The sequence below is a fragment of the Oncorhynchus kisutch genome, linkage group LG24 (assembly GCF_002021735.2).
Source record: "Oncorhynchus kisutch isolate 150728-3 linkage group LG24, Okis_V2, whole genome shotgun sequence".
In the NCBI taxonomy this organism is placed as follows: domain Eukaryota; kingdom Metazoa; phylum Chordata; class Actinopteri; order Salmoniformes; family Salmonidae; genus Oncorhynchus; species Oncorhynchus kisutch.
The window spans coordinates 5,065,702-5,081,133 of record NC_034197.2 but is presented as its reverse complement, the minus strand read 5'-3'; the positions used below and the strand labels follow the sequence as shown (position 1 = coordinate 5,081,133).

At 42.6% G+C, this 15,432-nt stretch overlaps 1 pseudogene; it reads right to left on the bottom strand.

Annotated features, from left to right (window-relative positions):
- The window catches only part of LOC109869648 (nucleolar complex protein 2 homolog), a 75,160-nt pseudogene extending 65,197 nt beyond the window's left edge, over nucleotides 1-9,963 (bottom strand).
- Between the last annotated feature and the right edge of the window lie 5,469 nt (nucleotides 9,964-15,432).

The following is a 15,432-nucleotide window of genomic DNA, read 5'->3' as shown; positions in this document are numbered from 1 at the left end:
AATGGAAGCAATGTCAGCACAAGAACAGCCTCATGCACACAAGCCTAAGATCACTATGCGCAATGCCAAGTGTCAGCTGGAGTGGTATACAGCTCACCGCTATTGGACTCTGGAGCAGTGAAAACGCGTTCTCTGGAGTGATGAATTACGCTTCACCATCTGGCAGTCCAACAGACAAATCTGGGTTTGGCTGATGCCAGGAAAACGCTATCTTCCCCAGTGCATAGTGCCAACTGTAAAGTCAGGTGGAGAAGGAATACTGGTTTGGGGCTGTTTTTCATGGTTCGGACCCCTTAGTTCCAGTGAAGGGAAATCTTAATGCTACAGCATACCATGACATTCTAGACGATTGTGTTTCCAAATTTGTGGCAACAGTTTGGGGAAGGCCCTTTCCTGTTTCCGCATGACAATGTCCCCGGTGCACAAAGTGAGGTCCATACAGAAATGGTTTGTTGAGAGCGATGTGGAAGAACTTGACTGGCCCGCACACAGATCCCTGACCTCAATCCCATCAAACACCTTTGGGATAAATTGGAACGCCGACTGCAAGCCAGGCCTAATCGCCCAAGATCATTGCCCAACCTCACTCATGCTTTTGTGGCTGAATGGAAGCAAGTCCCCACAGCAATGTTCCAACAACTAGTGGAAAGCCTTCATAGATGAGTGGAGGCTGTTATAGCAACAAAGTGGGGACCAACACTATATTCATACCCATGATTTTGGATTGAAATGTTCGACAAGCTGGTGTCCACATACTTTTGGTCATGTAGTGTATGTTGCACTGATGCCACCTTTTCAACTTCCCATGTATTGGTTCACCAAGACAAATGTAAAAAGATAAAGATGAGGACTGAGCCCAGTAGATTGCTTTAGTTCTGAAGAGGCATTGTTTCAGAATGGAGGGTGCTGTAGCAGGTGCTCGGGAGAGAGAGTGGCGGGGTCAGAGAGAATGACATCACTCAACAGGGTCCCAGTGAAGGGAGAGCGTGCACGGAGAGTGATGTTGAACAGTTGACCAACCAGCCTGACATCTGGACTGAGCTGAAGGAGCTGAGAAACATGGTGGGGGAAGAGAGAGTGGAGCTGAGAAACATGGTGGGGGAAGAGAGAGTGGAGCTGAGAAACATGGTGGGGGAAGAGAGAGTGGAGCTGAGGAACATGGTGGGGGAAGAGAGAGTGGAGCTGAGAAACATGGTGGGGGAAGAGAGAGTGGAGCTGAGAGACATGGTGGGGGAAGAGAGAGTGGAGCTGAGAGACATGGTGGGGGAAGAGAGAGTGGAGCTGAGAGACATGGTGGGGGAAGAGAGAGTGGAGCTGAGCGACATGGTGGGGGAAGAGAGTGGAGCTGAGAGACATGGTGGGGGAAGAGAGTGGAGCTGAGAGACATGGTGGGGGAAGAGAGTGGAGCTGAGGAACATGGTGGGGGAAGAGAGTGGAGCTGAGAGACATGGTGGGGGAAGAGAGAGTGGAGCTGAGAGACATGGTGGGGGAAGAGAGAGTGGAGCTGAGGAACATGGTGGGGGAAGAGAGAGTGGAGCTGAGGAACATGGTGGGGGAAGAGAGAGTGGAGCTGAGGAACATGGTGGGGGAAGAGAGAGTGGAGCTGAGGAACATGGTGGGGGAAGAGAGAGTGGAGCTGAGGAACATGGTGGGGGAAGAGAGAGTGGAGCTGAGGAACATGGGGTTAGGACCAGGCGATATGGCTAAAATATCACCACAATATTTTTTTAAAGGTTGACAATATTTGCAGTTGTTGAATAATAAAAGTTCTAAATATGCTTTATGAGTAGGGCATGGCCCTAGGGTGACAATACATTCAAAGCCTTTTTAATGGGGCTTTGGCCATTCTGATTGCGTTATACAGCTCATTAAAACTTCCACCAAAAGTTGGAATATAGTGGGCACTTTGAAAACAGTGTTGTTTGACATGATAACGAATGAAAATGCCAGGGAGGGTCTATTGTGACAGGGTAGGAACCAAAGTGTTTGGCAGCTTTTACCAGGTGGACCCTAATTCATGTTAAATTTAAAATGTTTTCACTTACTGTAGCTTTGAGTAGCTAAAATACAACAGCAATGGTATCAGGCTCTATTAGAGAGCTAGCTACGTTTGCGCTGACTAACTATATTTAGCTAGCAATTAGCATTAGTGGCTAACATTATTTATTTTAGCAACAACTTGCTGTCTGCAGATAGTAAGACACAAAAACGAATAGTGCGATTATAGAGTGATTGTGGATTTAAACTCAGCAAAAAAAGAAACGTCCTCTCACTGTCAACTGCGTTCAGTTTCAGAAAACTTAGCATGTGTAAATATTTGTATAAACATAACAAGATTCAACAAACTGAACAAAACTAAACAACTTACACAGACATGTGATGAACAGAAATTGAATAATGTGTCCCTGAACAAAGGGGGGGGGGTCAAAATCAAAAGTAACAGTCAGTATCTGGTGTGGCCACCAGCTGCATTAAGTACTGCAGTGCATCTCCTCCTCATGGACTGCACCAGGTTTGCCAGTTCTTGCTGTGATATGTTACCCCACTTTCACCAAGGTACCTGCAAGTTCCCGGACATTTCTGGGGGGAATGGCCCTAGCCCTCACCCTCCGATCCAACAGGTCCTAGACGTGCTCAATGGGATTGAGATCCGGGCTCTTCGCTGGCCATGGCAGAACACTGACATTCCTGTCTTGCAGGAAATCCCGCACAGAACGAGTAGTATGGCTGGTGGCATTGTCATGCTGGAGGGTCATGTCAGGATGAGCCTGCAGGAAGGGTACCACATGAGGGAGGAGGATGTCTTCCCTGTAACGCATAGCGTTGAGATTGCCTGCAATAACAACAAGCTCAGTCCGATGGTGCTGTGACACCGCCCCAGACCATGACGAACCCTCCACCTCCAAATCGATCCCGCTCCAGAGTACAAGCCTCAGTGTAACGCTCATAACTTCAACGATAAACGTGAATCCGACCATCACCCCTGGTGAGACAAAACCGTGACTCGTCAGTGAAGAGCACTTTTTGCCAGTCCTGTCTAGTCCAGCGATGGTGGGTTTGTGCCCATAGGCGACGTTGTTGCCGGTGATGTCTGGTGAGGACCTGCCTTACAACAGGCCTACAAGACCTCAGTCCAGCCTCTCTCAGCCTATTGCGGACTATTGCATTCCTGGTGTAACTCGGGCAGTTGTTGTTGCCATCCTGTACCTGTCCCGCAGGTGTGATGTTCAGATGTACTGATCCTGTGCAGGTGTTGTTACACGTGGTCACCAAAATATGAAGTATACACGCAGAGAACAATATTCCCGTACTTTAGGGCCCATAATGCAATTCTTCAGGAAATGGGCGTGGATTCACATGATTTTCAGATTTGAAGAAAATGGCGGAAAATATGCAGCCAAAGTACAACCAGAGCGGATACAAATTCATTGCTTTAACTAATTATGACAAATGTTAAGCAATGTAATAAAGTAATGACTTAACAAATAAGTTACCTTACACGTTACAGTCACCAACGCTCTGAATAACATGAAAACTGCCTCAGCAGCTCTGCTAGAGTAAATAAAAGAGTGGTGTCATTTGTGTCTGGAAGCAGCTTGCAAGCTGGCCAACGTTAGCTTGGGTGCTTGACTGCCGCTGCAAGGTCAGAACGCTCAAATTAACTCTACTCCTCGTCCAGTGTGCCCTCCTCCGAGAGCGAAACCCGTACCAACAGATGCATATCTGTATTCCCAGTCATGTGAAATCGATAGATTAGGGCCTAATGAATGTATTTCAATAGACTGATTTCCTTATATGAACTGTAACTCAGTAAAATATTTGAAATGCAAAATACAATAATTTCTAACATTTTACTGAGTTACAGTCTATATAAGGAAATCCGTCTATTGAAATAAATTGTTACATGACTGGGAATACAGATATGCATATGTTGGTACAGGTCTGGATCAGAAATCCAGTCAGTATCCGGTGTGGCCACCGTTTGCCTCATGCAGTATGACATCTCCTTTGCATAGTTGATCAGGCTGTTGATTGTGGCCTGTGGAATGTTGTCCCACTCCTCTTCAATGGCTGTGCAAATATGCTGGATATTGGTGGGACCTGGAACACGCTGTCGTACACATCGATCCAGAGCATCCCAAACATGTCTGGCGAGTATGCAGGCCATGGAAGAACTGGGACATGTTCAGCTTCCAGAAATTATGTACAGATCCTTGCAATATGGGGCTGTGCATTATCATGCTGAAACATGAGGTGATGTCGGCAGATGAATGGCACGACAATGCATCAGGATCTCGTCACGGTATCTCTGTGCATTCAAATTGCTATCAAACAAATGCAATTGTGTTCATTGTCTGTAGCTTATGCCTGCCCATACCATAACCCCACCAGCACCATGGCGCACTCTGTTCACAACATTGATATCAGCAAAGCACTCACGTTGTCTGCATGGCCCACTGCATGCCAGTGGCCCACTGAAGTCGGTTACGACACCAAACTGTAATCAGGTCAAGACCCTGGTGGGGATGACGAGCACACAGATGTACGTTTCTCACAGTTTGTGCAGATATTCTTTGGTTGTGCAAACCCACTGTTTCATCAGTTTCAGGGTAGTTTGTCTCAGACCATCTGGCAGGTGAAGAAGTCAGATGTGGAGGTCCTGGTCTGGCGTGGTTACACGTGGTCTGCGGTTGTGAGGACGGTTGGACGTACAGCCAAATTCTCAAAAACGGCTTATGGTAGAGAAATTAACATTCAATTCTTTGGTAACAGCTCTGGTGTAAATTCATGCACTCAGCATGCCAATTGCACACTCCCTCAAAACTTGACATCTGTGGCATTGTTTCGTGTGACAAAATTGCACATTTTAGAGTGGCCTTTTGTTGTCCCCAACACAAGGTGCACCTGTGTAATGATCATGCTGTTTAATCATTGATATGACACACCTGTCAGGTGGATGGATTATCTTGGCAAAGGAGAAATGCTCACAACAGCGATGTAAACAAATTTGTGCACAAAATGTCAGCACTCTATAGTCCCTCGAATCACTCGGACATCAATGCAATGTCATCAAAAATCTAATCAAACACTTTATGAGAGCCTATACGCTCATGGTGCACAACATTTCTGTAGGCTATGCAACTGCCTGAGAAAAGAGTTTTGATGACCTCTATTAAAATGAGGATCCCATCAGCTTTCTATAGGCTAGGCCTACTATATTTATCAACTTTCCTATTATTAAGCACATTGCTGCGCTTTACAACAGGAGTATAGCCTACCTGCATGGCATGAAAATTAACCACGGGAAAAGAGTCCTCCATTCGCTATTTAAGGTCTTAGATTATTTTAAATGTTTTACCCATGCCCCTGTTCGGACAAGTGCATGATAATGGTCCATTCTAAATCAAAACTAATTCCACATATATTATTTAGTATATGTAAAGACACTAACTCAAGAATAGTCTGATGGGTGACAATATTTGTGTGCAGTAAGGCAAGAAACAGGGCATGTCTTTTTCTTTTCTGCAACTTTTTCAAATCATAGTTGCATGCCTCATGTAGCCTAGCCCATAGGCCAATATGTTTTGATGAGGTTTGTATCACAACTAAAGTGGACAAATAACCCCTAGCTTTACAAGGGGTTTCGAGCCTAAGTTGTATCCAAATCAAATCTAATTTTATTTGTCACATACACATGGTTAGCAGATGTTAAAGCGAGCGTAGCCAAATGCTTGTGCTTCTAGTTCCGACAGTGCAGCAATATCTGACAGGTAATCTAACAATTCCCCAACAACTACCTAATACACACAAATATAAAAGGGTGAATGAGAATATGCACATACATACAGTATAAGTGCAGTATATGGATGAGCGATGGCCGAGCGGCATAGGTAAGGTGTGTAGTGTAAGGTGTGTCATGTCTTTGGCTATGCCGGATTAAGTGATATGACATGCTATTTTATAAAATCATTTCTCTGTAATTCCTATTACCTGATTAAGCTAATAAAGTGAATGTAATTAACTAGAAAGTTGCGGCACCACCAAATAATGTTTACAGAGCTGTTATCTTCTGAATAAACTCTTTATTAAGACCTAGTAATCTTTTACATATTATACAATATTAGTCAATATTTAGTCTCATCTGAAAGTTGTAAATTCTTGGTTATCTAACAAGTTGAATCAGCAATACAAAAATTGGTTTAATTATTTATTTACTAAATGCCTAAATAATCACACAGAATTACATCTACACAGAATGGATCATACATTGATGACAAATTATGTCATAAAGAAAACATCCTTGGTGAACGGAACAGATGCGACAGCTGGTTACACAAAGAGAGGGGGTTGGGTTTGAGTGAAAGAGCGGGAAGACCGTAACAAAGGGAGAAACTATGCTATCGTAAATACAGAATCTTATGCATTCTAAATAACCGCCCATTTGAAAAAGGAGAATGCAATAAATATTTACTCTGAGCAGCTGCGCTTCGGTAGATTGGTCGTCGATGGAAGGCCGGTTTGTCCTTTGAAGAATGTCTTTGGTGGTAACCTGGATACTGGTAGTACCGTCATCGTGTGGTAGAATAGATACTCTGCCCGTCCTCTCCTAGCCCACGTCTACAGTTGCTGCACTAACGCAACGGCTAGGAGGTATCACTTCTTTAATGAATAAGGGTTCAAAGTTCATACCAGGTTGCCATGCTATATGCTCATGCTATATTCTGGCAGGTATAGTCAAAATTCATCCTTCCGGGGTGTAGGTCGTCACCTTCACATTGAAATGCAATGCTAATTTCGTTAGATTCTCTAAGGTTGGCTATGTTCTGTAGGTGGTCTTTGTCCTTTCAACGTGGGGACCTCAAGTCCGCACGTCCTTGGAACAGAAAGTTACATTTTCGTCAAGGGGCTTATATAGGATTGGGAGAGAGGGCCTTGTTTCATAGTTTACAACCACTGTCTGTTCACATGGGCGGGGCCACGGAGTTGGCAGAGTTTACTCTATGACAAAACGTTCTCTCATTAAGAAGCTAAATTACATTTAATCTTTTCACAAATAGTTTAATATTTAAACAATTCCATGTGAATCTGAACTATAATGTGTAGACTTTCCAAGATACAGTTTGTCATCCTATCATTACTAATAATGTCTCAGATGACAACTGATCTGGCATCATATTCTTTAAGTACCAGCACATATTTTCAGCTGGTTGGATTACCGAAATATGGTTCCTTTCCCCACCCTTTTGATGTTATAAGATTCTCTCCATGTTAACAAAGGACTTTCCAAGAGTCACTGTAGAGTAGGGAGAGAGAAAGGGGGAAAGGTATTTATCGGGGTCATAATCCTCCCCTATCAGGCCAACTTCATGACAGTTGCAATAGATGGTATAAAATACCGTATATACATGTGATAGGAGTAATGTAAGATATGCAAACATCATTAAAGTGGCATTATTTAAAGTGGCATTGTTTAAAGTAACTAGTGATCCATGTATTAAAGTAGCCAGTGATTGGATCTCAATCTAGGCAGCAGCCTCTGAGTTAGTGATTGCTGTTTAGCAGTCTGATGGCCTTGAGATACAGAATGAAAAACATCTTCTCGGTCCCAGCTCTGATGCACCTGTACTGAACTCGCCTTCTGGAACGTGGCGGTGGTTGTTGTCCTTATATTTCTTGCCTTCCTGTGACGTCAGGTGCTGTAGGTGTTCTGGAGGGCAGGTAGTTTGCCTCCGGTCATGCGTTGTGCAGACCGCACCACCCTCTGGAGAGCCTTGCAGTTGAGGGCTGTGCAGTTGCCGTACCAGGCTGTGATATACAGCCTGACAGGATGCTCTCGATTGTGCATCTGTAAAAAGTTTATCAGTGTTTTGGGTGACATGCCAAATTTCTTCAGCCTCCTGAGGTTGAAGAGGCGCTGTTGCGCCTTCTTCACCACACTCTGTGTGGGTGGACCATTTCAGTTTGTCTGTGATGTGTGCACAGAAGAACTTAAAACGTTTCACCTTCTCCACTGCTGTCCCTTCGGTGTGGATAGGGGGGTGCTCCCTCTGCTGTTTCCTGAAGTCCGCGATCATCTCCTTTGTTTTGTTGAGTGAGAGGTTGTTTTTGTGACATCACACTTGAGACCCAGGGCCTCCAGCTTGATGAGCTTGGAGGGTACTATGGTGTGGAATGCTGAGCTGTAGTCAATGAACAGCATTCTTACATAGGTATTTCTTTTGTCCAGATGGGATAGGGCAGTGTGCAGTGTGATGGCAATTGCGTTGTCTGTGGACCTGTTGGGGCAGTATGCAAACTGAAGTGGGTCTAGGGTGGCCGGTAAGGTGGAGGTGATATGATCCTTGACTAGTCTTTCAAAGCACTTCATGATGACAGAAGTGAGTGCTACGGGCCGGTAGTCATTTAGTTCAGTTTTCTTTGCCTTCTTTGGGTACAGGAACAATGGTAGCCATCTTGAAGCATGTGGGGACAAAAGACTGGGATAGGGATTGATTGAATATGACCGTAAACACACCAGCCAACTCTCCTGCGCATGCTCTGAGGACGCAGCTAGGGATGCCGTCTGGGCCAGCAGCCTTGCTCGTTTTTTCTCTTCTGGTCTTTAGGTTCAGCATCCTCTGCAGAGCCACGTATACGTCTTGGATACAGAACAGGACCAAGGTGTTGAACACTGTTGGAAAGAAAACAAAGAAACAGACAATTCTATCATGGTCTTTGGACGTGTACATGCCTAAATTCAGTTGATGTTACTAAATAGGGGATCATGCACACTCATGGGTTAAGTTCACTATCAGCCAGTTTGTATCGACACAGATATCCCCCCCCCTTTCATTTGGTGGTCGCCACGGTAGCCTTGAAGGCCTGTGTGACCTCTCTGAAGATGTGAGGGGTAGGCTCATCTTAAAGACAAAGACAGGGAGGGGAGGGGGAAAAATTGACTGACATAAGGATGAGAATGAAGGGCAAAAGCCCTGGTATTGTGGTACACTATATATATGCTACAACTCTTAACACCCAAGAAGAAGCCCCTTCACTCCATATTACGTTATGTTTTCAATATGTTATGCTACAGGTAGGTAGCCCAGATGTTTGAGGTGGAAGATGGGATAATTAAAGTACCATTCTATCATGAAGAAAACAATGCTCTAAAAGTGGGCTAGTGATAAGGACCATCATGCAGCCTGCATCCGTATGGGATCAAGTCTGTTCTCATTACTACACCTAAAGTTTGGTAGAGGTCAAGGTGGAAGTCTATGCTTGGTGGACAGTCTGTAGAAAAATGTTACCTTGATTGCAGCTCTCCACTCAACCATTTTCTCCGTGACTTTGATAACCTCCGCTGTCTTCTTGGATTTCTTGGCAGACTCTCCTTGTTCCTCCTCATCATTATCAGAGCTGGCCTCCTAGGGTCACACAAAAGATTCAAGTTAGCATGATTCTGAAGATGGTTAAGGGCATAAAGGCAATGTGAAAAACAGTGCATGCCTAGGGACACAAATCACATAAATAACCCAGCTTGTCTTCAGTTACTTAATGGACCTGTCAAATGACAAAATATATATATATAATTGCAAGTGTAGAGTGACATTTTCATCCTCTGGCTAAATTGTTAAATAAAGCATAGGCATACATATTAGAAACAGAAAAATAATTTGCATCAACTCACTATATTCAGTGGGGTCTGAAATGAGTGACACCCTTGATAAACATGAGCAGAAATTACTCAATTGAGCTACATTGTATGCTACAAACAATTTGTAAATTCCATTATTTTACACTAATACAATTGCTCAGAGATGGACTTTTTAAACAATCTTTTTTTGTCTCATAAAAGGTAGGGGTCAAAATTATTGACAACCCTGTTTTAAAACCTTTCAATAATAACTCACCTGGCGAGGATAACTTCACTGAGCCAAAGAGTTCAGTCTTGGCATCATCAGACGTGACAATCTTGTTTCTCATGGTCTGAGTCCTTTAGGTGCCTTTTGGCAAACTCCAAGCGAGCTGTCCTGTGCCTTTTACTGAGGAGTGGCTTCCATCTAGCCACTCTACCATAAAGGCCTGATTGGTGGAATGCTGCATAGATGGTTGTCCTTCTAGAAGGTTCTCCCATCTCCACAGAGGAACTCTGGAGCGCTGTCAGAGAGACCTTCGGGTTCTTGGTCACCTCTCTGACCAAAGCACTTCTCCCCCTATTGCTCAGTTTGGCCGGGCGGCCAGCAGTAGGAAAAGTCTTGGTGGTTCCAAACGTCTTCCATCTAGGAATGATGGAGGCCGCTGTGTTCTTGGGGACCTTCAATGCTGCAGACATTTTTTGATACCCTTCCCCAGATCTGTAGCTCGACACAATCCTGTCTCGGAGCACTACGGACAATTCCTTTGGCCTCATGGCTTGGTTTTTGCTCTGACATACACTGTCAACTGCGGGACCTTATATAGACAAGTGTATATCTTTCCAAATGATGTCCAATCAATTGAATTTACCACAGGTGGACTCCAATCAAGGTGTAGAAACATCTCAAGGCTGATCAAAGGAAACAGGATGCACCCGAGCTCAATTTCAAATCTCATAGCAGAGGGTCATGAATACTAATGTAAGTTATGTAAGGTATTTTTATTTTTTATTTGTAATACATTTGCTAACATTCTAAAAACCTGTTTTCGTTTTGTCATTATGAAGTATTGTGTGTAGATTGATGAGGATTTTTTTTTTTTTAATCCATTTTAGAATAAGGCTGTACTGTAACAAAATGTGGAAAAAAGGAAGGGGTCTGAATACTTTCTGAATGCACTGTAATTATTCCATTGCTGATGACGTCTGTCATTACGTCTTGATCCAAACCCATGCTTGCCTTCTATTATTATTTGAGCCATGTTTACCGAGCCACTGATCATAAGAAAATAAAATGACAAATGTAGATTGTTTATGATGATTGTACAAATGTTATGGCATAAGTGTTGTGTAGAAGTTTTGCTCCTCTTGAAAGTGAAACAATATATTGGGCAAGTGCATTAGCCTACTATCATCTAAATCTGTGTCTGGAATAAATGTAGCCAGTAGTAGCCAGCCATCCGTTAGGCTATTTATTAGCCTATGTCGTTGATAATTGAATAGGACTAAGAAACTCATGTGCATTAACAATGTGTGAGAATGAGTGAAGGAGCACTCTGTGATCATCTTCTTTAAAGTTGTATGGCAAACTACACCCCACTTACTGTACAGGGTATTGAAGCAGAAACAAAAAATGATGCTCAATTGAGGTATAGGCTTTAATGGCATTAAAAGCGCACTCCTGGTTTGGCAATCACGAGTTGCATTCAAAACAACTGAGATCTTCAGGGGAAAAATCTCTGACTGGGAAAAAACTATTTGAATGGCCATCCTACTCAGAATTCCAACTCAGGAACTCAGGCCTCTTTTTAGATTTCCGACTTTCCGACCTGAAGATCACTGACGTCATTATTTGGCCTCGTATTTTTTTGAGTTCCCAGGTGTTTAGAACGTGGCATGATTCCGATTACGAGTATCAAGTTTGATAAAACGGATATGAATACGAGTATGACAAGATTGGCACGCCCCTAGACTATACTTCCGTGGGCGGCTTAATTATACTTGACCACATGGTCACTTTTTTGGGTTATGAACCCAGCCTGTACAGGGAGAGTTCTCCCATTGGTTGTTGAGGAACACCTAAAGACACTGGTCGTGTTCCCCTGTTCAAGCATTGCATGGATCAACCAATGGTTGTGTGCCACGTCATCGACTGTGTTGTCAGGCACCTGATTTCTATAACAAATTATGTGGTTAGCTAATATGTAAAATACCTATCCTGGAGTTGTAAGATCTGACATGCGATAGCAACGCCTGAACAGGGGAACACGACCACTTAGTTCCAGTGTGCAGGAGACTGGTGTGTGAACCGCATGAGTTTCTCGTTGCATACGTACAAAGATGGACAAGCCGATGGCTCAAAACCACAGAAGACAAGGTCAAAGGGTAACAGTGACCACATGGGTGGTCGATGACATGAAGTTTACAATAATCATGTCATCAAAGGTCATGACGTATTTACTGCAGTCAACTATGTTTCTGTAGTCACTCTTCACGAACTTCATTCTGCAGTATCGGCTGAATTGTGGGTGGCTCTATTGTCACACAATCATTAGGGTGTTTTTGTTTGACCTACACGAACGTGACCAAAGACATGACTGAAAGAGGAACCAACTTTGCCACCATTCATGTATAGGCTAGAGTCGGTATACACAAATTCATGTGATATTTGATACTCTCTCACTAATTGATTGTACAGTGTACACACATTTGATTTTAGTTTGTTAGTGTGTGATATGGGGGTTGGGGCATGTTTATTTCAACATTATAAAGAAAATATTTTTTCAACAATAACAACCCTGCCATGTTGATCTGAGCCTTGCTGTTGGAAAACCACATTAATGTCAGACTTTTGGCTGTCCCAGAAGCACCTCCCCCGACTACACTCCTAGACTTTAGTCTACAGTCGGAGCTTCAGCTTTACCACTCAAACGAGCCCATTGTCTACATTTAAATGGTTGCTTAAGATGGCAAGTATGGCCCCAGTGTTTGTATCATATGAAAGTGGTTCTTATGGCTTTAAAGGGGCAATCAGCAGATGAAACGTACACTGATGAATATAACTACTGTTCCCTGAAAGAGCAAACAAGGTATATTATAAACTGGGTGGTTCGAGCCCTGAATACTGATTGGCTGACAGCCGTGGTATATCACAGGTATGACAAAACACATATTTTTACTGCTCTAATTACATTGGTAACCAGTTTATAGAAGCAATAAGGCACATCCGCATTGCGTCGTGCATAAGAACATCCCTTAGTATATTGGCCATATACCACACCCTATCGTGCCATATTGCTTAAATGTACTATGGTGAGTCAACGAACAATCATATCCACCTGAAAACTGAAATCACGCCCAATGGGCCAACGGATGCCAAGCCCACCCTCAGAAGCCCCGCCTTCCCGGCTATAGTACTGATTTTGATCAATTTAAGTTGATTTCTTTTTTCACATAACTCTTAACACTGGAGGCTGACATACATTTTTACAATCAAAACTAATTTCAAACCACCTATGGAGAACCACAGAGGCTGCCAGCTATTAAGAATGTTTTACATAAAAAACAAATACGTATATAATCATCTTTTTAAAACGTGTATAAATTCCTGGAGTGGACTTTTAAAAACATGAATACTTACCCTGAGCAGCCTTTTAAATATAGGCTTTTAGTTGCATGTCTTTTTAAACATGTACAGGTGAAGTCAGAATTTTACATACACTTAGGTTGGAGTCATTAAAACTGGTTTAACTCCTCAAATTTCTTGATAACAAGCTATAGTTTTGACAAGTAATTTTTCCAACAATTGTTTACAGACAGATTATTTCACTTATACAACACTAAGTTGATTGTGCCTTTAAACAGCTTGGAAAATTCCAGAAAATTATGTTATGGCTTTAGAAGCTTCTAATAGGCTAATTGACATCATCTGAGTCAATTGGAGGTGTGCCTGTGGATGTATTTCAAGGCCTACCTTCAAACTCAGCGCCTCTTTGCTTGACATCATGGGAAAATCAAAAGAAATCAGCCAAGACATCAGAAAAGAAATTGTAAACCTCCACAAGTCTGGTTCATCCTTGGGACAATTTCCAAACGCCCGAAGGTACCACGTTCATCTGAACAAACAACAGAACGCAAGTATAAACACCATGGGACCACGCAGCTGTCATACCACTCTGGAAGGAGATGCATTCTGTCTCCTAGAAATGAATGTACTTTGTGCAAAAAGTGCAAATCAATCCCAGAACAACAGCAAAAGACCTTGTGAAGATGCTGGAGGAAACAGGTACAAAAGTATCCATATCCACAGTAAAACGAGTCCTATATCAACATAACCTGAAAGGCCGCTCAGCAAGGAAAAAGCCACTGCTCCAAAACCGCCATAAAAAAGCCAGACTACGGTTTGCAACTGAACATGGGGACAAAGATAATACTTTTTGGAGAAATGTCCTCTGGTTTGATAAAACAAAAATAGAACTGTTTGGCCATAATTACCATCGTTATGTTTGGAGGAAAAAGGGGGAGGCTTGCAAGCCGAAGAACACCATCCCAACCGTGAAGCACGGGGGCATCATGTTGTGGGGGTGCTTTGCTGCAGGAGGGACTGGTGTACTTCACAAAATAGATGGCATCATGAGGACGGAAAATTATGTGGATATATTGAAGAAACATCTCAAGACATCAGTCAGGAAGTTAAAGCTTGGTTGCAAAGGGGTCTTCCAAATGGACAATGACCCCCAAGCATACTTCCAAAGTTGTGGCATAATGGCTTAAGGACAACAGTCAAGGTATTGGAGTGGCCATCACAAAGCCCTGACCTCAATCCTATTAAAAGTTTGTGTGAGCAAGGAGGCCTACAAACCTGACTCCGTTACACCAGCTCTGTCATGATGACTGGGACAAAATTCATCCAACGTATTGTGGGAAGCTTGTGGAAGGCTACCGAAAAGTTTGACCAGAGTTAAACAATTTAAAGGCAATGCTACCAAATACTAATTGAGTTTATGTAAACTTCTGACACACTGGGAATGTGATGAAAGAAAATAATGCTGAAATAAATCATTCTCTCTACTATTATTCTGACATTTAACATTCTTAAAATAAAGTGGTTTTTATGGATTTTTTACTGGGATTAAATGATAGGAATATTGAAAAACTGAGTTTCAATGTATTTGGCTAAGGTATATGTAAACTTCCGACTTCAACTGTATACATATCATCCAAAACATCCATACTTACCTACAATGACCTTTTAACAAGTATACCTACAACACCTTTCAAAAGTTTGGGGTCACTTAGAAATGTCTTTTTTTGCCCTTTAAATTACATCAAAATGTTTAGAAATACAGTGTAGACATTGTTAATGTTATAAATGACTAATGAAATTGCAGTTTTGTAACTACCCATCCCGGGTCCGGGAGCGTTGTCATCATCTGACACTAATTAGCATAACGCAACGGACATAAATATTACTAGAAAATATTCCTATTCATGAAATCACAAGTGAAATATATTGAAACACAGCTTAGCCTTTTGTTAATCACCCTGTCATCTCAGATTTTGAAAGTATGCTTTACAGCCAAAGCTAGACAAGCATTTGTGTAAGTTTATCGATAGCCTAGCATAGCATTATGCCTAGCTAGCAGCAGGCAACCTGATCACGAAAATCAGTTTAAATCGTTTACCTTTGAGCTTCGGATGTTTTCACCCATGAGACTCCCAGTTAGATGGCAAATGATCCTTTTTTCCAAAAATATTATTTTTATAGGCGAAATAGCTCCATTTGTTCTTCACGTTTGGCTGAAAAATTGGCTGGAAAT